General features: G+C 43.1%; 1 long non-coding RNA gene across 1 annotated transcript; it reads right to left on the reverse strand.

Annotated features, from left to right (window-relative positions):
* Window positions 1-346: 346 nt before the first annotated feature.
* LOC142771289 (uncharacterized) lies at window positions 347-23,643 on the reverse strand. The gene is made up of 2 exons (XR_012885860.1): window positions 23,512-23,643; window positions 347-594 (listed from the first exon to the last, which is right to left on the reverse strand). It is a non-coding gene; the product is annotated as an uncharacterized LOC142771289 (long non-coding RNA).
* Window positions 23,644-23,848: the final 205 nt, after the last annotated feature.

The raw sequence follows: 23,848 nt of genomic DNA on the forward strand, positions 1-23,848 counted from the left end.
CCCGCGTGCTCAGATCTGGGTTCACGTTAAAGAGCCCCAGGTGGACAAAATTTCCGGAGCCCTCCACTACGGCGTCTCATAATCATATCATGGTTTTGGGACGTTAAAACCCACATATTAATCAAAGCAGTGAGAAACTGAGAAAAGAAGTCCTTGTGTTTGGGCTCGAGAAAAAGGAGGGAACAAAATAAAAAAGCGTGTTCATGGCTAGCTGAGACAAAGCCTGTGCCATCATCGGTTGGGCACACATGTTATTATCCCGTTTACGCATTCCCGTTTTCCGAATGTGGCCATTTGTATATTTATATCATTTGTTCTTTCTTTCGCCGTTGTCCAGTGACATTGGTGTCTCACCAAGCCTTTTTATTTCTCCCATAGTCAACCTTTCTTTTCACTTCTGTCACAGCGTGCTCTTAGAAGACCGTGTTCACGTAAATGGCACCCGTAAAGATCGAAATGACCGTCTATAGCTGCATCGTAAATGTCGAAGCATTCTGCGGGCGTCGGTCGTATCCAGAATGACTCTCGTGGTGATTGGCGGCCTGCCATCGGAGACACGGTCGGATGTTTCGTTAACACACAGTTCCCATTAACCTGAAAACAAAAAAAGGGTGTGTAGGACGGGCAGCAAGGCGTAATCAAAATGAAGTTTAGAGTGACGTAAATACAGAATCTTGAAATAAAAAGTCTAACGCAATGCCGCTTAGGAAACTGGTTTGAATGCCACACTGTGTGTCGAAAAAAAAATACTTTCCGGTTGTTCATTTCTTTCACACAACCTCAATATAAACCAGCAGATAACGAACTATAATTTATCGCTAATATTAGTTAACATCGTACACATGAATTATCTCCCGGAGTATCTTTAACTGAGGAGTGTTTCAACCCCATTGAGGCGAACTTCATATCATACCAACGCACTGTGTCTATGTTGCTAAATTTAAAATTAAAACAAATCTGGGCCTTGACAACATTCCAAACGGGTTCCTTAGGCGATGCGCCGAAACGGTAGCTAAATTCTTGGTTGTGTTATTCAGAAAATCTTTGTTAAGTGCAAAAGTACCTAGTTGTTGGAGGATGGCTGGAGTTGCCCCAGTTTATGAGAAAGGTAATCGATCTTTACTACAGAAGTACCTCTGCCCCCCCATCATTGACGTCACACATAATCACAACTCACATTACTGAAGTCTTAGAAGAAAACTCGGCACTAACAACCTTTCAACATGGCTTTAGGAAATATTGCTCAACTATCACCCAATTAGTTAAAATATTACATTCAGTTGCTAAGGCTTTGGATGTAAACAGCGAAATTGATGCTGTGCTTTTAGATTTGTTAAAGCCTTCGAAATAGTGGTCCACGAAAAATTAATTCTAAAGCTAAGAACCATAAATATTTCCAAAACCTTAACTTCTTGGATTACAGAGTATTCAAATAACTGTGAAGAGTATGTCACAATTGACGGGAACAGCTCGGGCTATCTGCCAGTCACTTCAGGTGTTCCACAAGGCAGTGTCTTGAGTCCATTGCTTTTTCTTTTACATAATAATAACATCATCGCCATCGTCACACCTGGTACTCAAGTAAGACTGTTTGCAGATAAATGTGTTGTGTTTCGTTTAATCAAGTATGTCGAGGGGGAGGAGGACAAGAACAACAAGAGAGAAGGCAGGGAGGTTAACCAGGCCCATGCCCAGTTGTCTACCCTACACGGGAGGAATGGGAAGAGGGCATACATATGAGAGAGAGAGAGAGAGGAAAGAGAAGAGAAAGAGAAAAAAAGCATTGTCTGTCAATGGGCTAACGCGTATGCAGCGGTGGCACTGCACAAAAGTTAAAGGTGTTCACATAGGCCTGCAGTCCTCAAAAAGCACAAGACGGCTTTGGCTGCTTTTTGATCCGACGAAAGGCGAGGATGGTGTTCCAGTAGCATCTGAATAGAGAGTAGCCGATCGTACACGTGTCGAAATGCGACAATTGTATGTCGATGATCAAAGAAAACTAGTCACCAGCTTGAACAAAGGGTCCTTGTGGTGCAAAAAAGGGGCATGGCTGCGTACACCGACAAAACAGTTTTCCTTAGCATAATTCACAAAAAGAATTGCCTCAATTACGCGTACAAAGTGGGGTCTGTTCCATTAAAACCAGTTAAGAATGATAAATACCATGGCGTAATCTTCACCGACAATTTTTATTCGAACCCTCACACCAACAACACATGCTCAGCGGCATTCCGCAAACTATCTTTTCTGCGACACAAACTTGGAAATTCCCCTTCAGACGTTAAGTTACTCACTTACCTAACCTATATTCGCCGAAAACTAGAGCACGTCTGCGTCGCGGGGGATGCGTTTACTAAACTCAATACAAACTGTAGAGAATACAAAGAAAAGCGGTCAGTTTTATTTATAATTACTATACCAACGTTCACACTCCATCCCATCTGAAGTTGGCTTAAGTTGGCTAATGACATTCCTTCACTTCAACTACGAAGACACAAGTACCGCCTACAATTTTACATAAACTCATTAATCTCAAATTCAACCTCGACACTTCACTTCATGTAAGCCCTCTCTCCACGAGCAAACATGGCACCATCGCTCTGATGCACTTCCATCTATAAATGCCAGAACAGACACGTCCAAGTTTTCCTTTTTTCCATGGACCATTTCAGAACGGAATTCTCTGCCGGAACCCCAGAACCTGTGCCGATATGCGTGACATGTGCCTTTCTGCATATCTTTATCAACATTCTGTTATAATTTTGTTGCATTCCCTTCAATATGTATATATGTGTATACTTTTTTGTATCTATATTTGTTTAGCAGCGTGTGCAGTTGTGTATGCTGGTCCTGTAAAGACCACAATGTAATTTCTTCTGAATAAATAAATAGATAAATAAATAAATAAATAAATAAATAAATAAATAAATAAATATTCCTCACCAGAACGTCGTCACCCGAAAAACAATGACGTATACCCTAGGTTTGATCACTTTCATCAGCTGTGTTATTTCTTTCGCCTCGCGATGGTTGGCCATTTCAGGCTATTTTTACTCGTTGGGGAGGCTTTGGTTCAATTGATTGATTGATTTGTGGGGTTTAACGTCACAAAACCACTATTTTATTATGAGAGACGCCGTAGTGGAGGGCTCCGGAAATTCGGACCACTTTAACGTGCACCCAAATCTGAGTACACGGGCCTACAACATCTCCGCCTCCATCGGAAATGCAGCCGCCACAGCCGGGATTTGATCCCGTGACCTGCGGGTAAGCAGCCGAGTACCTTAGCCACTAGACCACCGTGGCGGGGCAGGCTTTGGTTCAAGCCTGCTTCCTTATATAAGGGCGATGCGAGTCGTGAACGATGCTCCCGAGGTGACGCGTTGATCATTCCATCACCGCGTTATTTATGGCGGTATGGTTAGTCGCGGTGCCTCGGACGTTTTCTTGTTCGCAATGTTCCCGAAGCACCGTAAACGTGTGCCTAGATTCAGGTGCAAGTCGAAGAACCCTAGGTTGTCGAAATTTCTAAAGCCCTTCGCGCCCTTTATTCCCCGCCGTGCTAGGGTGTCTCTCATAATATCATGATTTCGGGTCGTTAAGCACCAACAACTATTCGCGGCGAAAATACATGACTTGCATCGGCTAGACTGTGGTCTCAGAAGGTGGGTTTTATTTGGCTGCGAAGGCACGGGTTATCAATTATTATGCGGCTATATATTTACTTGACAGCTATCGCACTTCCTTTGTAGTGAGAACGGTGTCTGTGATTTTTGGTTCGCGACCGGTAGTGCTTTCATACTTCTGACCGACAAGCTCATAGTTACGGCTCCTGTAACATCTTTCGCTTCTATATAGTTTAAATGTTTGGGTATTCTATGCCTCGGCTGCTAACGTACATCCCTGAGGTTCTATGTGCTATTCCAAGTTGCAGTAATGAGTCTGATATGGAGCGAAAGATTTCTTTATTACAGCGAAAGCTGTATATGGCTAGGGGAAGCGAAAATCCGTCCGGCACTGGTGTCACGAGTGGCCTCTATTGAATGTGTTATCAGGTATAACGTCGTCACAGTGTCATACCCGAGTACACACGCCATTGGTTGCGTTGTGAGCTACGTCGTCTATCCCGTCGCAACCGTGGCGCCGAGCGTGCGCGCAACAGTTTCTTCTGATACTTTTCCCATGTGTATGCCAGGGACAACCATAGAAGAGCGCCAAAAGCGGAAACGTTAGAGAGCTCGCAATCGCCGGGCCTGTGGTGCAGTCCGGGCGCAAAAACGGGCCCGGTGTTTCTGCCAAGTTCCGGCAGCAACACTGATGATCCGGCAGCTTTCCAATAAGCTCTATATTGCGAATGGGAATTCAGGCGTCGGTAGCAGGCGGATCCTACAAACCACGCCACCCAGCGCGCTCGCGATATCAAACGCTTGCCACGTCGTTTCGGCTCTAACCTGATGATTGCGGGAGCGCGGTCGCGGGGGCGAACGTCGGTTCCCGCGGGAATTTCTCCAGTGGCCCATCGGCTTCGGCTGCGACATTTGCGACCGTCTGTGTTTAGAGAACAACCACTATGATTAAGACATTTAACCGCTGTTTACGCTCCTCCATGACCATGATCATGCGAGGCACAATGTGCGGTATGCGAAATGAACAGTGCGGTAAACCCAAGCCACACGTGTGTCTAACCTCGTTAAGAAGCACGGAATTGTAACCAATAATTGTGGAAAGCTTAAGTTCCGAGTTGGTTTTAACCCCACGTACAAACGCCGAGAACGCACGATTCAGCTTTCGCTGGTTAACCGTTTGTACGGAGTGCTTGGTAGGCGATTTTTTTACTATACTCATACGCGCTCTACGCCAGGTTTTACAGCATTCACGTGAGCGCTGAATGACATACCTTGTTACAGAGGTCTCGGTATTTACGGCAAATCGGCGTGTAGGTAGATATAGACCGCAAAATGTTGTTTTGATAAAGGTGAAACGATAAAAAAGAGCGTGTTATGACTGATTGTAGTCAACCTCGTACCGACTACAATAAATGGAGTTTATGATGGGGTGAAAGAAATTATGAAAATAAGAATTTATTAGGGATAAAAGAGCGTCAAGTCGTGTTAGATATAGGGCTAAAATAATGTCATCGGGAACGGCCATCTCTCTGCAGTTGACATTAAATAGGGGGATGTTTATGAGTACAGTATCATTACATCAACTGATTTGTTAATAAAGCTTTGATGATCGGCAGTAGGAGCTTTGTGAATTGCTCGTTTTGATGAAAGTATGTTTTGCGAGTTTCATGCTACCCTATGTTGCTGAAATGTCATTAACTGGGCCAGTTGCTCGACATGTCTCGTTGGTTGGTTTCTTCTCTACTGTTAATTATGATGGTTTAGAACTTGTTGGCAATTTTGGTCCTTTTTCTCTTCTTGGAATTTTTTTCCCTCGAAGACAGCTTGTGACTACTATCATTGAGAAGTGTTATTGCAATGGTTGGCTTCAAGGGTTCCACAAATTGTGAGGTGTTAGCTCGTTAACCACGCTACAAAACGCTCATTTTGTCCGGAAATGTGTCAACGTCCCGAAACCCGCGCTTTTTCGGGGCAAAAGTTTGTATGGTTTTTCAATCTAGGAAATCTCCCGAACAAAATGCCTTACGTACAAAGACGTCTCAGACGAAAGTGTTCAAAGATTTAACTGTAAATAAACAAGGTGCGCAAAAATCTACGTGCGGATTGTACAAATTGCAAATAACACTGCTTACACAGTCGAAAAAACTCACCTAGCAACAGTAAATGACCCCGTATTCCTAGCTGCGGAAACTACTGAATTTTAATACCTTTTTCCCAAAGTCTTTGAGTGAGGAAACTTGAACACCTTGCTGGAAACTTCAAGCTTGTTTCTTGAGCAGCAGAGTTTCCAAATCAACGCTGTGCGTGGTTTCAAGTTAGGGATGCAGCAGCTGATCAGATAAAGTGTATAATCCCAAGCGGGTTCACCCACACAGTTTTTTACCCCCCTAGCTGAATCGCCACTACGCCTCCTTTCTTTTCTCAGACCCAGGTCTATACTTCAGCATAATTAATCAGCGTGGAGGACGGGCTCTTGACTCGGACCCCGTCACCATTGCTCAACCTGGTCAACTGCGGAGCCCCGGTAACGACAGCAAAAAGGAGACAGGCTGCTCACGTTCACTCGCACACTCGTCCACGCTATAGGGCGAGAAAATGGGGATGGAGAGGCGCGCGGGATAAGGGTTTACTCTCTTGCGACCGGCATGAAAGAGAAGAAAAAGCTAGATAGCTTTGGCGCGGTGGAGACGTGAAGATATTGGTTGTGGTCGTGTGCTTTTTACGGCAAAAACCTTCATCAAACGAGAAAACTGAACGTCGGATGTCGTCGCTGAACGAGCGAACTCGCCTACCACAAAGATGCTTCCGTGGCGGGCTGGATTCCACCTCGCCTCGTTCGGGTCAGTAGTATGGAAGACCGTAACCACCGCCATGGGGGTTGAAGTTAGTAGTTATATTGTGTATTAGACATTGAAGCATCAGTTTTGTTAGGGCCAATAAACTGCCACATCAATTAACAAAAATTAGATAAACGAGTTCGTTAAAAAGCATTGTAGGCCCGTGTGCTCAGATTTCGGTGCACGTTAAAGAACCCCAGGTGGTCGAAACTTTCGGAGCCCTCCACTACGGCGTCTCTCGTAATCATATAGTGGTTTTGGGACGTTAAACCCCACATATCAATCAATCACTCAATTAAAAAAGCAGACGTTTTTCTTTGTGGGCAAATGGGATTCTTGTGGCACCCAGCGGTGGATATATAAACCACGCGCATTTTTTTCTCGGTGGCACCTGTGAGATTCATTTCAGTGATGTCGCGACGCAACAGAAAGCTAAGAAAACGTTCACCAGTGCACATGAACTCCGACGTGTGAGGGTCGGTATACGAGACACCAGTGTTCCCTGTTACTATAAAGCAACAAGCAAACAAGCAAATAGGCGTCACAAAACAAGCCCAAAACAAGAGGAAACATAACAGATTTTCCCATTCTTGGAATGTCTCTAGGTATAATAAAAAATATCACTCGGATACGCCGGACAGCTTAAAAGATCACCTAATTGTTTTGTACAGCCAAAATATGAGCAACTATATGAACAAAACCCATAGCTACCTTTTATTATTGTCTTGAGGACAATATCCATTCGGTTGAAGGCACATTTGCCCGCGCATGATTAAAGTTACTTGTTGATTTGGTTCTACGAACGTATGTTTGACTTCAGCACTCAACTATAGGCGTCTGCATGGCGTAGAGGGGTTCGGGAGGGGGGAGCTCAAAATTTGCCACATACATTGACTTATTAAAATGGGGGGACAGGGTGCGGCGATAAACTTTTGGCCCCCTTCCCCTTGATTTAAAGTTATGTATACACACGGCTGCACACTCAACCAGCCAAAGTCATTGAAACACGTGCATCGGTGAAAGTGATGATCAATAAAGTAACTATACGTTTGCATGTAAAATGCAATTGAGCCTAAAAACACAACTGACTGTGAAATTCTACAAGCGACTTGGCGAATATTGAAGCCTAAATGTGCTTATTATTAAGGCATTTTCTGAAGAAGCAGCGTGCAGAAGAATACCTAAACATGCACACAAAAAAGGCTGCAAACAAAAAAAGTGCTGGATGTTTATGGCTTACCAAATCGTTGCTCACCAAGTAGCCCTTCAGTACACGCAAGCGGAACTGGCTACTCTGCTCAGCACCTAAGTCATAGAATAGGGTGGCTTCATTTTTTTTCATTGAGCGTTCGTTGAAATTCATTGAGATTCACTTTGACTTAGGGGGAGTATTCGCCGTCGAGGTACTGTACAAATCTTCTCAAGTGCTTGCGCTGCAGGAAACTCTAGAGGATTTCATATTCCCCTTGCCGTCTCTTTGGGAGCCGTTAACATAGGAGTTGTCACGTAATCGTTCATCAGCTCTCTATCAATATTAAAGGAAAGCAGTTTGCCACAACTACTTTGCTTCTCGTTTTTTTCTTATTCTATTCTTTCTTTAAATATTTCGGGCCGTTCCACATGAAAGCCTGTGACAGTAGTATTGTAAATTTAATATCGGGAAGTTTACGGGACAAATGTACGGTGGGATTAAGAGGCATGCCGCATCGATGAGCTGCCGAAATTTCGAGCCAGTCTTACATGCACAGCATACCCGCTTTTTGAATCCATCGAAATGCGGCCGCAACGCCTCGATAAAAAAAGATGGAAAAGTAAAATCGTTTTTATTTATTGTTACTTCTGCCCCAATTTGCTTTCATCTTCAAGTCTAAGAGGCACTGCATGTAATGTATCGCTATTTACTCTGTCGACCACTTCGCCTCAGCAAACAACTTTTCGGACAAGCAGGAGATGAAAACATGAAACGCGAAAAATGCAGAAAAGGAAACAGGTGCACCGCCGCTGCTGGTGGATTCGTGATACGGAAGGCTTACATCTCACTTCGCACCAGGCTTTCAATTTTGCGGTTGAATTTGCGTGCTTGAAATGAGATGGTTGTAGGTTTGCAAGGCAGTTGAAGGAGTGTAACAAAAAAAAAACACGCCGAATGTTGACGAAAATCTATTCCTTGCTTTGTGAGGGTCTCTTCCCTTCATAAGCCTGTTGTATTGAGAAAACTCAGTTGCGTGCAGTAAATTTTAAAGGCATCCTGAAGTAAAACAGTGAAATTGCCTGAGACTGATAAAATCCACTCTCAAAATTTTTTGCTCTGAAATTTCACCATGATACCGTTTATAATAGAGTAGAAAATCTACAAAAAAAGTTCATACTTAACTTTCTCACCGAAACTGTCATGTGTGACACTACGGATTTCAAAGCGCATATTACGCGTTTCAATGGCCCAGCAAGGTTTTCGTAAACTTGACATGTTAAGACTCTGCCCCCCCCCCCCTGAGATAACAATGCATTAATTTTTACCTATTATAAAGGAAGTAGGTCCTAGAAGACCCCGTCGAAATCTATGACGTCAAAGTTCATCATAAAACAAGCGCTAAAAATGACACACACTCAGAGAGGACACAGACTGAGTTTGCGTAATTTTTAGCGCTTGTTTCGTCGTGAACCTTTACCAACATGTCCAACTGGCAGTCATCCTAGACGTCATAATGTTTGACACGGGAACTTCGAGGTGTCGTCACCACCTGAAGTTGACTTTCGCGCGTTTTCTCGCCTAGTAAGCGTCCTTCCGCGGTACGCTCAGTGAGCCTGGTGATATTTCCATCGTGAAAATGTAATGCACTATTGCAATAAAATAAGGGTTACTTTTTTAGTGTCCGTTTAGAACATGTGTAAACGTTCATTCTGAAGCATGTCTTGTGCTGCACGTTTACGTTTCCTGCTATTCTTTTTAGCGTGCAGCAGCCCGCGGTGGACGTCGCACGTCGTTTAGGCTCAGACGTTTGTGCATCGTCTCGCCTGAGCGACCGCAGGCGTGTCATGAATAAGCGAGTGGGTTGGTACTGTGCACGACATTTCCGTCTACCGGCGAATCCTTTCGTGTCTTCTGCGGTCTCGTAAGGAATGCATGACCGGCAGCAGGGACGACGACGTGTACCTTCCATTACGACTCTGCAGGGAAGTGATATGTGATTCGTGAGCTGTCTGTACAGTGCAGTGGCATGATTTACGTTGTGGGCTTTTCCGATGGGCGCCTTGAGATGAGCCAGATTGATTGCCCCCAGGACTCGCAGGTCTGATGTGACGCTGTCAGCAGCGAGCAAACGAGGTCAGCACCGACCTATGGGCATACAGAAAAGTAATACAACTTTGTTAGCGTACGAGGAATGACATGACGTGGTTGCTGTTCTTCGAAACATATCCGATCAAAGAACTGACTTGCAGTTTTCCGAATATTCAAAATACGTGTTTAGTAAACAAAACTTTTACAGAACAAATGATTGTACTTCCATTTGTAGGCTATATTGTTTTACTGATCACAACAATGAAAATATTTAAATGAGCTACTTGAAAGAGTCGATGCCTTTTGTGTGTGTGTGTGTGTGTCAGCAGATAAACTCATTTGGCATCTGGTGCAGCATATCTAAACTGCGTGCTCTTTTTCACAAAGCCTCTGAGATTTGCTTCGGTGGTGTGACGAAATCCAAAGTAACCCGTGGAATACACCAGGGCCTCTGTGACCCGGGCACACGTGCGCCGACGTGTCACTTCCACTGCCGGACACCTAAGACAAGAAATAAGGTCACCTCTAGATTTTCAAGCTCACAGGTCTCGCCTATCGATTCTTGACGCGCGATAGTTTTCTAAGTGTGAGCCAGAGTAGCTCTGTATGTCTAGCTTCTATTTTTTTTTATCTTGACGTATGTATTCCTATTTTTTTTCCTAAGAAGGGTTTAAAAAACCCGACGTCTGTCAAGCTCGAAACTTACTCGAAAAGATTATTAGCGTGCTCTTTCGCTGAAGGGTCGTTTTTCGCATGACTCCCGAACCCGTGAATATATTGAGCCATCCCTAGTGGCACCACATAACTCGCTTAGTGACCATCTCTAGCTTGACTTGGCCTCGGATTCGCTTCGGCTTCCACCGCCTTTCTACGGCTTTCTGCGAGGGACTAACCCGCATAGCGATTGTTGAGAGCAGATTCAAAGAGGCAGGTATAAAGCGGATGAACTCAAGTGGAACGCGGCCACAGCGGGTAGTATGAGGCTGCGAGAGAAACAGATCGATAATATATTCGACACTCTGCGAATGTTGAACTGTCTGAGATAGAGCAAAAGCAAACAGCTTTCGCCCATCTTCGCGTTTCCATGAAGTGCTGGGCTTCGTAAACTGATCTCGGCAATAAAAAGTAAGGATTGAATGTATAAAGGGAGTTGGTGGTTGTGGAGTACGCCTGCTGAGGATAATAATGTCAGCGATAAATTGAATTAGATTGCTGAGACATATTGATCGCTGCGTTGCAAATTGAAAGATAAAACTGTTTTGCGGTATATAAGATTTAACTTCCGATTTTAGTTTCTTTATATTTTTTTTCGGAATGCACCTGTTGTTGTTTTGTTTTGTTGCTCTCTCTCTCTCTTTGGAAATTGACTGCCGTGGATCACGTCGCAGCAAAGAACACTCGTTGTGAAGTTAAAGTAAAATGACTAGCCGGTAACTCATATCGCATTTCGGTAGCCCCGCCATATATCATACGTAAAGAGGATGGACTGTACAAAAAAAATTGAGAAAGATACATTCTTTCTTTCAGCGATACATGAGGAGCTAACATAACATGAATTCCTCGTAACTCTATTTAAATATGTTCAAGAATATAATATATTATCATATACGCAAGAATACATGTAAGGATATGCAATACTATGTAGTCATGCGTAGTGTTCCCGATGTTAATTTACATCGTTATTTTCATATAAATGTCCTCCTGAACATCTGCTTCAGAACATACGCACCACATTAGGGCGCAAATCTTCGTATTACGTATTTGAGAGCCGCTTTGAGCCCAAATGATAACCACCAGCAGCCCAGGTGGTGGTTATCTGTTCATTTTTCCTATTTTTTCAATAGTTTCAATGCACTGATTTTCACACGGTTAAGGTGCGCGGGCGTTTATGTACTTAGTAGCATCGGAGAAAACTCTGTTTACGAGGCTGGACTCTTTTTATCACCACGACGGTTGTGGTATCGTTGCCTGTGGCGGTGGTGGAATTTAGATGGGAATGAAACGTTTTTCGGAGCAATGTGATGCAGCGTGCCTAACCTTTATGTAGTGGTTTCGACAAGTAAAAACCACACATTTCATTTTTATCTGTGCCAACAACTCCAGTTTGCATTTTTTTCTTTCCTTATCATTCAGGCTACTCTATAGCGTGCGAAATACTCTTTGGATGCTTATTAGTTTCCTCAACCTGGCGCATGGAACGCCCGCCTGCCCATTTCGCGCTCTTATCTGCTCATAACTCTACATTTATACCCAATTCACAGCGCCTATAGCGTGTTTGTTCCGGGCGTTGCCAACAAAATTGAGGAATGTGTCTGTGGGAATAAGCTTACGCCTTTCTGCTTTCCGAGTCGGATTTCGCACGCCGTCGCGTTCAGACTGACTCGTACGCTTGAGACCCGCGGGAATCGCAAACATTTTTTTTAGGTCCGCCAACTTCACGTTGTTTCTTTCTTTCTTTCTTTCTTTCTTTCTTTCTTTCTTTCTTTCTTTCTTTCTTTCTTTCTTTCTTTCTTTCTTTCTTTCTTTCTTTCTTTCTTTCTTTCTTTCTTTCTTTCTTTCTTTCTTTCTTTCTTTTTCATTCCCTTTAAGTCTACGAGACTGTGTTCTTGTTCCACTAGCAGATGTTTTGACATAAACTATTCTTTGATAAGTTAAACATGGAATGAATTTATTTTGGCGCGAAACCACTTCTGCTCTTACTGTACGTTAGCCATGAGGCGCTGTGTTACGATGATCGCCCAGGCGCCAACTAATAGCGCCCGTTAACTTCATTACAGATGCATGAACATTTATTGCCCATTGGTTTTATTGCGATAGCAATTATTGGGCACTCTCGGCTGAATTTTTCCGCCGTCGTCGGCGTCAGTGACCACACTCATCTCGTGGTGGGGAGAATCTTACGCTTTGGGCTTTCGCCGGATCGATTTTGTTGTAGTTATCGGGCGCACGAAGGTCACTGCACTCGCTGCACAGTCTCCGTTTGTGAAAAGGGCACGCTTTTCATACACAACGAAGTAACAACTGAGGCACTTATTCGCGTTCATCTGTACCTGTGAGTAGGTTTCATACATCATTTGTGCGTGAGAAACGAGGGGCACGTTTTCATCTGCTTGTAATTCTTCGTGTTACATTCCGATTTGTTGCTATCGGAATCATTGCATCACCTTTGCGGGAAAGCTGTGAATTTTTAGGGGTGAAGCTCCTTAAGCCGTGGGTCGTGCGTCCTCGATGTATCTAGTAGTAGTAGTAGTAGTAGTAGTAGAAGTAGTTATAGGTAGCCACCTCTCGTTTAGTTCTTGGAATGTCTACTAGATGGTGGTACTTGTATATGATGAATACATGACTAAAATATGTGAGATGGCGGACGGACAGACGGGTGTGCGGACGGATGGATGGACGAACGGACACACGAATGGACGCATGGATGGACGGATGGGTGGACGCACGGACGGAAGGAAGCAAGAACGAATGGTTTCAGAAAAATGAAAGTTTCGAGATCTCGAAATGACAGGCGGGCGCAATCATTTAATGATACGCATCGTCATTAATCATGACTATTATGCAGTCGAATAATTCATGGGCTCAAATATATATGTGGTGGGAAAGGTTTTACATTTCTTCTTAATCCATGACATTCTATACCACTGTTATTGTCTCGAAAAATACATATGTCGGGTGTACAGCACTCACTTAGTTTCGGAGTAATTATCTACATCGCAATAATTTTACAAGGCTTGAATTCTCACGCAAATACTTCAGGTCTCAAGTTGCCTCAGACAATTTTGATTTTATAATCTCAGCATAATCGATTCAAATGAATCAAAATCTGCATGCGCGTTGAGCAAATGGTGTATTATGTTCATCACAGCGTGCTTCCTTGAGATCTATTTACCAAGTTGCCTGAAAGTAGGCTTTCATTTTCGTAAGCAGCAGCCTCCTAAATTAACGCTGCTTGGAGGTCCGAACCACGGACACAGCACCAAATCACAAAATGCGGTATACTACCAAGTGGGCTCACACACGCAAAGTTTTCGTATATTCCAGCCTTTCATGCCCCGGGCGTTTCTTCGTTCATCCACCGAGGAGGCCACTTCAGAATACTTAATTAGCCTGGAGGTCAGGCTGATTAATTAGTTATGGTAACCAGGGCTTGGACCCGGTCACCGTTGCTCTACCTGGTCGACCGTGATGTCCCGGTAACGAAAGCAAACGTAGACAGGCTGCTCACATTTTCTCACACACTCGTTCACGCCTGACTGAGAGCACAGTGATCTAGAGGCGCGTGGGATGAGGGTTGGTTCGCTTGCGATACAAAATCCAAGTGTGGGCCACAGAGACTAGCACAGTGGCCACGTACAGTTATAGACAGCGGTATTGCGCTTATCACGCCAAGATTTTTGGAACTCAGATTTCAGCGCCGGCATCACAATAAAAACTGGGTGTGCTAGAGCGGACACAGGTATGGCTCTCGGAGATAGGAAGGTCACATTAGGTATCTTATGCGTCCTTTTCAGTTGATTGATGCTTTTTCGATGGTGGATGTGTCGGTGATAAGCCATTTCTGATATGACAGTGCGATCTCTTACCATTATCACTTGCCGTTTCACGTGGTACCATTTAATCATTTTTATTCTGAACTAGAACAAACGACTTTCGTTGCGTGTTGGCAGGAGGGGGGGAGGTGCATGAACTGAAGTGTTGACTTAATAAGCGCGTAGAAGGAGGTTCTATTCTCGATATGAAGGAAGGAAATAGGGAATCATCGCGCAATATGACAGAATTCATTCAATCAAGAAACAAAAAGAACATGCAATCAATAAATAAATTAAGAAATAATTAAAGCGGTATATCAATCAAGAAAGAAATATCCCGGCTGCGGCAGCTGCATTTCCGATGGAGGCGGAAATGTTGTAGGCCCGTGTGCTCAGATTTGGGTGCACGTTAAAGAACCCCAGGTGGTCGAATTTTCCGGAGCCCTCCATTACGGCGTCTCTCATAATCATATGGTGGTTTTGGGACGTTAAACCCAACATATCAATCAATCAATCAATCAATCAATTAACCAATCAATCAATCAATCAATCAAGAAAGAAAGAAAGCATGCAGTAAGTACGATAATGAAAGGGCTACTGAATCCTTGTGTTTTCACAGTGGGTCTGCAGGAAGTTTCAATGACTTCATGTATTCTTAGTGAACAGAATTGCATTGTTCTCGAGGTGCACTTTTTTGAGGCGGTAGGGTTAGTGTGCTCTAAAGACAGTCTTGTCGTTCTTCTCTTTAAATACATGTGCATGAACGCGGGAAACAACGGAAAACCTTTTGTTGTAGATTCTCACACAGCGAATAAAGCGTATTGGTGCTTTCTGGACAGACGCAAGCAATTATTGAGATAATTACTGAACCATCGAAATCAACCCACAGTGATAACAATTATCTGTACGGGGTGGTGATTTTATTACTGTACGGTCACCGTTTACCAGCCCCAAGACTGAAAGCTGCACAAGGCAAACAGTGAGCACTTCATATGAATAATTCACGCTGCGTCTACGTGTCACCGCCGTGCCCCACCCTTCCACTCCACAGTGCTCCGTGTTAAGCTCATCTGCGATCTTTTATTTCCAATCTGTCACGCACGCCACCGCTGCATTCCTCGTCTTCGTGTGTCCTGCTGAGTTTCACGCCCATTCGGAACGACCGATGGTGGACGACTCGTTAATTACTTTAACAGGAACTTGAAATGTGTCTTTCATGGGCCCTCGACGTTCCATTACGTGGAAAGCTCACACGCCAGCACTCTTAGTAAATCCATATAAATATTTACGCCAATATAGAGACTGCATCACACTCAGTGGCGTAGCCGTTAGGGTAGAACACCAAACCTGTGCCCTCGCTCCCACCTCTGAATTTTGTTGTTATGTCGTGCAGAATGAAAAATGAGCACTTTAGGTGGGTCCCCCCCTTTCCGAACTAAAAAAAATGAGCCCCCTCCTCCTGAAAAAAAAAAAAAAAGATCTGCTTAAGCCCTTGACCACACTCAAGTCACGAATGGGTGCTTATAGAGAGTTAAAAAGAGCCAAAATAATGCCAGCAGAAGGCGACACCCTTTTAGTGCGATATAGTTGAAACAATCGGCATATTTCACGTACCTTCAGAATCGACGTTGTGCGTAGTATGCAGAGGGAAGGTGACCGTGTTTAATTTGCTTATGCAGAGACAGGTCATGAAACGACGCTATAGGCATATGTACAGATGCTGCACGCAGAGACAAATGTTGAACTGTTGTAGATGCTTACATAATCATTTGTTTGCACTCGCATAACGATGCCAAAAGAAACATGAGTATTAGCAACACTAGAAGCCATAAGCTGATATGAAGTGGCGGCGCTTGCGAGCAGGGTAGTTCTTGACACTGCTACATAAATCAACTCCAGCGCACGGCGCCCACGTACAACTGACGTTAACCCGACGTGACGGCTGTATCAAAAGAGTACACATGTAAGCATTATAAGCCTGCAATCACAACTGACATTTCACAAACAAAAGCGTCTATTTCAAAAGCAGTTGCGAGACGTGGCGTGGTTCTGGGGTAGAATACTTTAAGCCACATAGAATGCTTCGGTTTGATTCTTGCTAGGACCCTGACATAACTTCTTTGCATTCTTCGGGTAAACGCTGCCGATTGTTGACTTTTCTTAACGCTCACGCGTTAAAATTGTCCACGTGTGTCCTCGTCGTTTCTGGGCATTGATGTTAAGTTTCAGTTACCTGCAGCAGATACCTTCCCGCGAGTATGTGCCGCTGTCTTGTGGAAAGTGTTTTACGACGTACGCGATGGGATTTTGATGTTATTGACGTGTTGACCAACGCGTCAAATTCGTCATATTATCCTATACTAAATTTGGTTCACACAAAAATAAGGGGGTGATCACGAGAGCACCAAGGAGTATGCGGCTAGATAGATAGATAGATAGATAGATAGATAGATAGATAGATAGATAGATAGAGAGATAGATAAATAGATAAATAGATAGATAGATAGATAGATAGATAGATAGATAGATAGATAGATAGATAGATAGATAGATAGATAGATAGATAAACGGACAGACGCACAGACGGACAGACAGACAGACAGACAGACAGACAGACAGACAGACAGACAGACAGACGGAGAGACAGAATGATAGATAGATAGACAGACAGATAGATAGATAGACGGACGGACGGACAGACTTACGGACGGACAGGTAGATAGATAGATAGATAGATAGATAGATAGACAGATAGATAGATAGATAGATAGATAGATAGATATATAGATAGATAAATAGATAGATAGATAGATAGATAGATAGATAGATAGATAGATAGATTGATAGATTGATAGATGGATATATATATATGGATAGATAGATGGATAGATAGATGGATAGATGGATAAATGGATGGATAGATGAATAGATGGATAGATGGATGAATGGATAGATGGATGAATGGATAGATGGATGGATAGATGGATAGATGAATAGATGGATAGATGGATAGATAGACAGACAGATAGATAGATAGATAGATAGATAGATAGATAGATAGATAGATAGATAGATAGATAGATAGATAGATAGATAGACAGACAGACAGACAGACAGACAGACAGACAGACAGACAGACAGACAGACAGACGGACGGACGGACGGACGGACGAACGGACGGACGAACGGACAGATGGACGGATGGATGGATGGATGGGTGGATGGATGGATGGATCGATGGATGGATAGATAGATAGATAGATAGATATGCGCCAAAGGGCTTACAGTACGTAAAAAAAGAAGAATCGCGTTTAAAAAACGCGATCTGCGAATTTCGGTGTCGGAGTCTTCGATTGGGAACAAAACATAAGTGCTGTTTGTAAGCAACAACACAAATAATAATAATAATAATAATAATAATAATAATAATAATAATAATAATAATAATAATAATAATAATAATAATAATAATAATAATAATAATAATAATAATAATAATAATAATAATAATAATAAATATAATTAGGGCTATACGTTCAAAAACCAACATATGATCATGGGAGACACCGTAGAAAAGGGATGTGGAAACTTCAACCATCTCATCTTTCTTAACGTGCGCTGACGTCGCACACCACACGGGCCTCTAGTATTACGCCTTCATCGAAATGTGGCTGCGGCGGAAAATAATTGGTTCCAATGAAAATTGAATCCATGCCTTCTCCTTGACAAGCAAGTGGTCTCCCACAGAGACCACTTGCTTGAAACTGTTTCAGAAAAAAAAAAGGACGCTATATCAAGAACATCTTACAGTCGGAGTATATTTAACAAAAATAATATTGTGCGGCAAAACAGTAGAATGCCGCCAGGTGTCAAAACACGTCAATTGTGCGGCCTGTATTTTTCTGGGTGCGGAGATATATTCAATGGAACCAGTAAGCAGCGACACTCTTGTTTTAAACTTTTCTACTCTCGCACTTAACTGTGGTTTTTCGAATATTCAGAAAATATATTCTTGAAACCGAATTGCCAAGAAAGTGATAATTATGCTTGAAGTTGATAGTTATAACGAACTTGTATGATGTTGAAACCTAAGTTTTTTTTTATTTTCACGGGAGTGACAATATTTGAAACAGTTAAAGAAAGAACGAAATGTATTTACAGAATCTACATTCGGTCGCCTGTTCAAAACGTTGCGGAAAAATAATAATAATTTCACCTTTTCGCAAGCTGGATCTGGAAGATCCAGTACTTTCAGGCCGCTTTAGGGCCTATACACCGGCATAAAGCCATAGTGATGTTTTCTTCGCGACTTATGAATTATTTAGTGAAACTAAAATATTATCCAGCAAAATTCTTGTTTTGGACTTTAATTATCAGTAACTGGTACTCAAAACCAATGACTACGACGCCTTCCTATAATAAACTACAGATATCATTAGAAAAGTTCACCCAATATTCGGCCAATCTACTACAGTGGGTATTTGCCATGCCCAGAGGCAAACAACAGCAACATGGGGATAAGGTGCCTCGATGCGGGCGCCCCCGCTGAGCGGAGGAGCGAGCATCGAGACAATACACATGGGGAGTCTTCAGATAAGATGGTGGACTAAGATGGCGGAACACTACCAACAACAAAGCAATTGCAATCATCGATTGATTGATTGATATGTGGGGTTTAACGTCCCAAAACCACCATTTGATTATGAGAGACGCCGTAGTGGAGGGCTCCGGAAATTTTGACCACCTGGGGTTGTTTAACGTGCACCCAAATCTGAGTACACGGGCCTACAACATTTCCGCCTCTATCGGAAATGCAGCCGCCACAGCCGGGATTCGAACCCGCGACCTGCGAGTCAGCAGCCGAGTACCTTAGCCACTAGACCACCGTGGCGGGGCTATTGCAATCATCGTCTCAATCACCTAGACAAAGCATTTTTGCTTATTCGTTATGGCTTGTAACAGTATTCAAGATGAGGACAAATAATTTCAGGGTTAACTAGTAGGAAATAAGTAAAGTCACTTAAAGAGCTGACGCTTTCTTTGCGAGCAGCTGTGATTGTAGTGCCACCTGGCGGTGCATATGTCCATCACACTCTTCTTTCCGCGTTGCCTCTGAGATACACTACAGGAGCGCGAGAAATCTCAGTTAACCCAGGGAGAACACACACGAATCTCAGAAGGCGAGTATCGCCGCCACGAACCTAAATCATGGATTGTGGCGGCCTCGATGGTGATTTACTTCGTAGAGTGCTCGTTGAGATTCTCGTCGTCATAATTTGTTTCATTGTCAAGGATCCCAATGACGCATTATATAATTTGGGGAAGGGGAACAAACACTAAACGATATCCCTAATATGGAACAACACAGCAACAACAAAAAACAATAACCCTGGTAGTACCTTCGTGAAAGAATACAGAGTACAAAATACCACAATGGAATTAGAGTATTATTGTAATTTAAAGTGTAAATAATCTCATACTAGTTGTTTCAATAGTCCTGAGCCATGCTGTTAGAGCAATTGAGGTTAACTCAGCTTTATCGGGAGCATTCGTCGTCAACGTACAAATCTTCTGAACTGTTTGAGCAGGAAGATATTTCTCCAAATTTGAGACAGAATATAATTTGTCGTTGTAAATTTGTTTTTTTTTTCCCTACGTCCCTTTTCGAGTACCCGGCGAGGAAATCTGTCGTGCCTTCCGCTCGGCTACAAAGAGATTTTTGTTTAGCCTAAGAGTGGGGGGTGGGGAATTTTGCTAAATTTTGTCTCCGACATATTTCGCGCTTTTCTAATAATTTCCCTGGAATTCTGTGGGAGCGTCTGTGCCAATAGTATGTTTATAATAATATTATCCACGATTTTTTTTAATAAAACAATGATACAATAATGAGGTAGGCTGTACTAGAAGCCTTCAGAAATGTGCGCCACCTGGTGCACTTTACCGTGCACTGACATAGCGCAGTACGCGGATCTTCTCAATATTGCCTTCATTAAAATGTGACCACCGTCGCCGGGATCAATTGATAATAATACTTAACCATTGATCATTACTCTCGCTGAGGTTCGCTTTCACTTAACTGTTTCAAGTGTACCTCTGTTTACTCTTCAAGGCGTTAGGAGACAGTTTCTGAAGAAGCGGTCGAGCAAGGACCAACATCAAAATAATGAAATTCAATATATTAAGCAGGCGCAGTGGGACTACCCATCGAACCGTGTCACGGAAGGAATGCATTCCACTCCCCATCTGGTTTTTGATTTCGGCAGTTGAGTTTACATGCTTGAAAAACGATAAATGTGGCCTTCTAGAAGTCGCTGAAGGAGCGTGTAAAAAAACACAACAGGGCTGACAGGAAGTCCGTTTCTTTTTTATATGTGTCTATGTCACGTCTCTACGCTCGGAGGTCTGGGGGACGCTGTCGCGCGTTGTAAATTTTCATGCTCATTCAGGAAGCTTCTACGGTCCTATACATTCCCGTTTTCAGATAATTTTGTCTTTTCTTATCTTGTTCTCCGAGGATGAATGTTTGCTCAGGGAGGATAGCCTACAGCATTTTTTTTTTTGGTGCCACGAAGCGCCTAGTGACAGTCTTCCTTCTCTATCAATAATTTTCGGTAGAACGGTTCTGCTTTTGCGACTACTCAGAAAAATTCTTTCAAGAAACAAAGGAGTGCAGAATTGATGGTTCCGGTTCAATTTTAGAATTGTATTTACTATGTATGACATGAAAAAGTGTTTTTTTTCACAGACCTGTGCCAAGAAACAAAAAAAACCAAACAAAAACACAATTACTAGCAAAAATGATTTCAATCACTACATCAAAAGGCAAAGGGTTTTTTTTCAAGTAGCCTGGATAGTGACGCCACCTGGCGGAGCATATTTCAACTACGCGCTTCTTAGTATAGGGTCTCTGTGATCCGATTGCGCAATGTGACGGAATGCAATAAACATGCAACCTAGAAATACACCAGAAAACACGTGCCTTGCCACGGTGGTCTAGTGGCTAAGGTACTCGGGTGCTGACCCGCAGGTAGCGGGTTCGAATCTCGGCTGTGGCGGCTGCATTTCCGATGAAGGCGTAAATGTTGTAGGCCCGTGTGCTCAGATTTGGGTGCACGTTAAAGAACCCCAGGTAGTCGAAATTTCAAGAGCCCTCCACTACGGCGTCTCTTATAACCATATGGTGGTTTGGGGACGTTGAACCCCACACATCAATCAAATCACCAGGAAACACGAACTCTGAAGTGTGAGTGCCACTACCAGACTTATAAATCAAGAGTTAGGGTTGGTTCGTAATTTATTAGTTGACTGGTCCCACTTCTCACTTATTGGCTTGCCATTTACTTCCTTGTGTGGGCGCTATTAGTGATATCCGGCAATCTTTCATTCATAACCTCACTTAACCTAATATTTGCTTTGCCCGACGAAGAAAATAGAACACTGAACATGCGTTAGACAGGCCTCTCTATCTTATCCTGCTTATTTAGTTATACAGGGTGCCCCAGTTTACCCTTTTAAATGTTTAAAAACGTGCCGACACACTTTATGATGACGCGAGTAACTGTAATATTGCTCACTATGGCATAGAGTTTGTTGCGATTCTTCTTGCATTCTGCTTAGTTATTTCATAAAGAGTTATAAAGAAACAACATTGAAAGCAATGAAACTACACGAAAAAAATCCAGTGACAAAGTTATAGATAGACTTGCAAGACATCTGGTTGGGTGATTTCAAACTTTTTATCTATTAGCTATCCGGTTTATTCTACCTACTATACGGATTATCGCTAAATACAAACTATACCGCGTGACATGCCGCTTGCGCGCGGTGATTGCGTGGCTATTTAACAAATCGCCGACAAACTTTAGGCCTCCTACGCGATGTTAGGCCTTCCACGCTGTGTCTGCCATTTAACAGGCGCAGCAGTTGTTGTTTGCTTTGCCGCAAAGAACATGTTCGACATTACACGACCACCGTCATCGTCACGGCCCTGTCGCCTATTACGCGGCAGCACACCTGAGAGAATTCTATGGTCGTTCACACGCTCAACGTTAGGGAGCTCTGCAATAACAGTATGCAAAAGCGCGTAAGCGGGCGTGTAAAGGAGTATTGTATTCTATACGGCAAGCATCTGTAGCGAGCTGTAAAATGCTCTCTCCTCTCTATTTTTGATTTCCCCATCCCCCTCCCATGTGCAGGGTTTCAAACCGGCTGCCTATAGGCTGCTTAACCTCCCTTCCGTTCTTTTCCTGCTATTTTCCTTCCTTCCTTCCTGATGCCTAATAGACAGATGGTTTAGACCTATATAATAGGACATCTTGCAAACCTATCTTCAACTTCCTAATCACTACTTTTTGCCCGCGCGTGTTCGTGGATCATTGGTTAGGTTGCTCGGCGGCTGATCTGAAGGTCGTGGGTCCAATCCCGTACCGTGCGTCCGTCGGTGCGTCCATATAGAGAACACTCAAAGTACCGCCATCTCGAATACCCTGTCGCACATAGCCGCTTTACACGTCCGTCTACCTGTCCGTCTGTCTGCCAGTCTGTCTATCTGTCTGTCCGTGCGTCCGTCCATGCGTTAGGCGGTTGCCAAATGTTGATGAAAGAAAAAAAAAGTAGAGTGTCGTGTACGCATGCACTCCTCGATCCGTAGGGACGTCACATAACTCGCTTAGTGAGCCCATTTCTCTTAATCTGACCTCGGACTCACTTCTGCTCCTACAGTATTTCTGAGACAATATTGGAGGCACCCGAGTTTACGCCTGTTTTTTAGCGTGCATTCAGAGAGCCAGATTTAATGCAGGTGACTTAAACATACCAAAGCCAGACGGGGACAGGAAAAAAAAAACTGATCGATAATCTATTCTTCACTACGGCAATATTATAATATTCGTTGCTACGCAAAAAGCAAACAGCTTTTGCCGTTATAGTCTTTCGCTGAAGTGCATAGTTTCGTAATTTGATCACCGCTGTAATAAAAAGGCGAGAAATAAATTTGGCGAGAGAGTAGGTGGTCCGGGTGCACTCTGGCTGAAAATAATAATGTTTTCGATAAAACGAGTTAAAATGCCGAGAAAAATTGATCGTGACGTTGTAAGTTGAAGATAACGCAATTTCGAGGTATATCTAATTTAGTTGGGCTTGATTTTGTGTTTTTTTATTCTTTTTTAAGACGTTGACTGTTAGCTTTAGGTTACAGCAAAAAACCCAGGTCTTCAAAATAAAAGTGAATGACTCACCTTCAGTTGATATCGCGTCTCGGTACTCCCTACATAAATCATCTGGGGAGAGCGTCGGGTCTAAAAAAGTAATAAAAAAAGAACCTTGCATTATTTTTTTTGGGAGGTACAGGAAAGGCAACGCAACATAAGCTGCTCGGAACTCTGTCCTTTATAGATCGAGAATATTAGGTAGGCGGATTTTTCGCATTATTATTCTACCTCTTTACCTTCAAAGTCACATCCGTTTTTGCGTCTATACCTGAGACATACGAGCTGTGGGACAGCATAAAACTCCATAATATGTTTAAGAAGTAGTTGCAGACAAAAAATATTTGCAAGCAATTTTTCTAATTTT

The sequence above is a fragment of the Rhipicephalus microplus genome, chromosome 9 (genome assembly GCF_043290135.1).
Source record: "Rhipicephalus microplus isolate Deutch F79 chromosome 9, USDA_Rmic, whole genome shotgun sequence".
Lineage (NCBI taxonomy): Eukaryota > Metazoa > Arthropoda > Arachnida > Ixodida > Ixodidae > Rhipicephalus > Rhipicephalus microplus.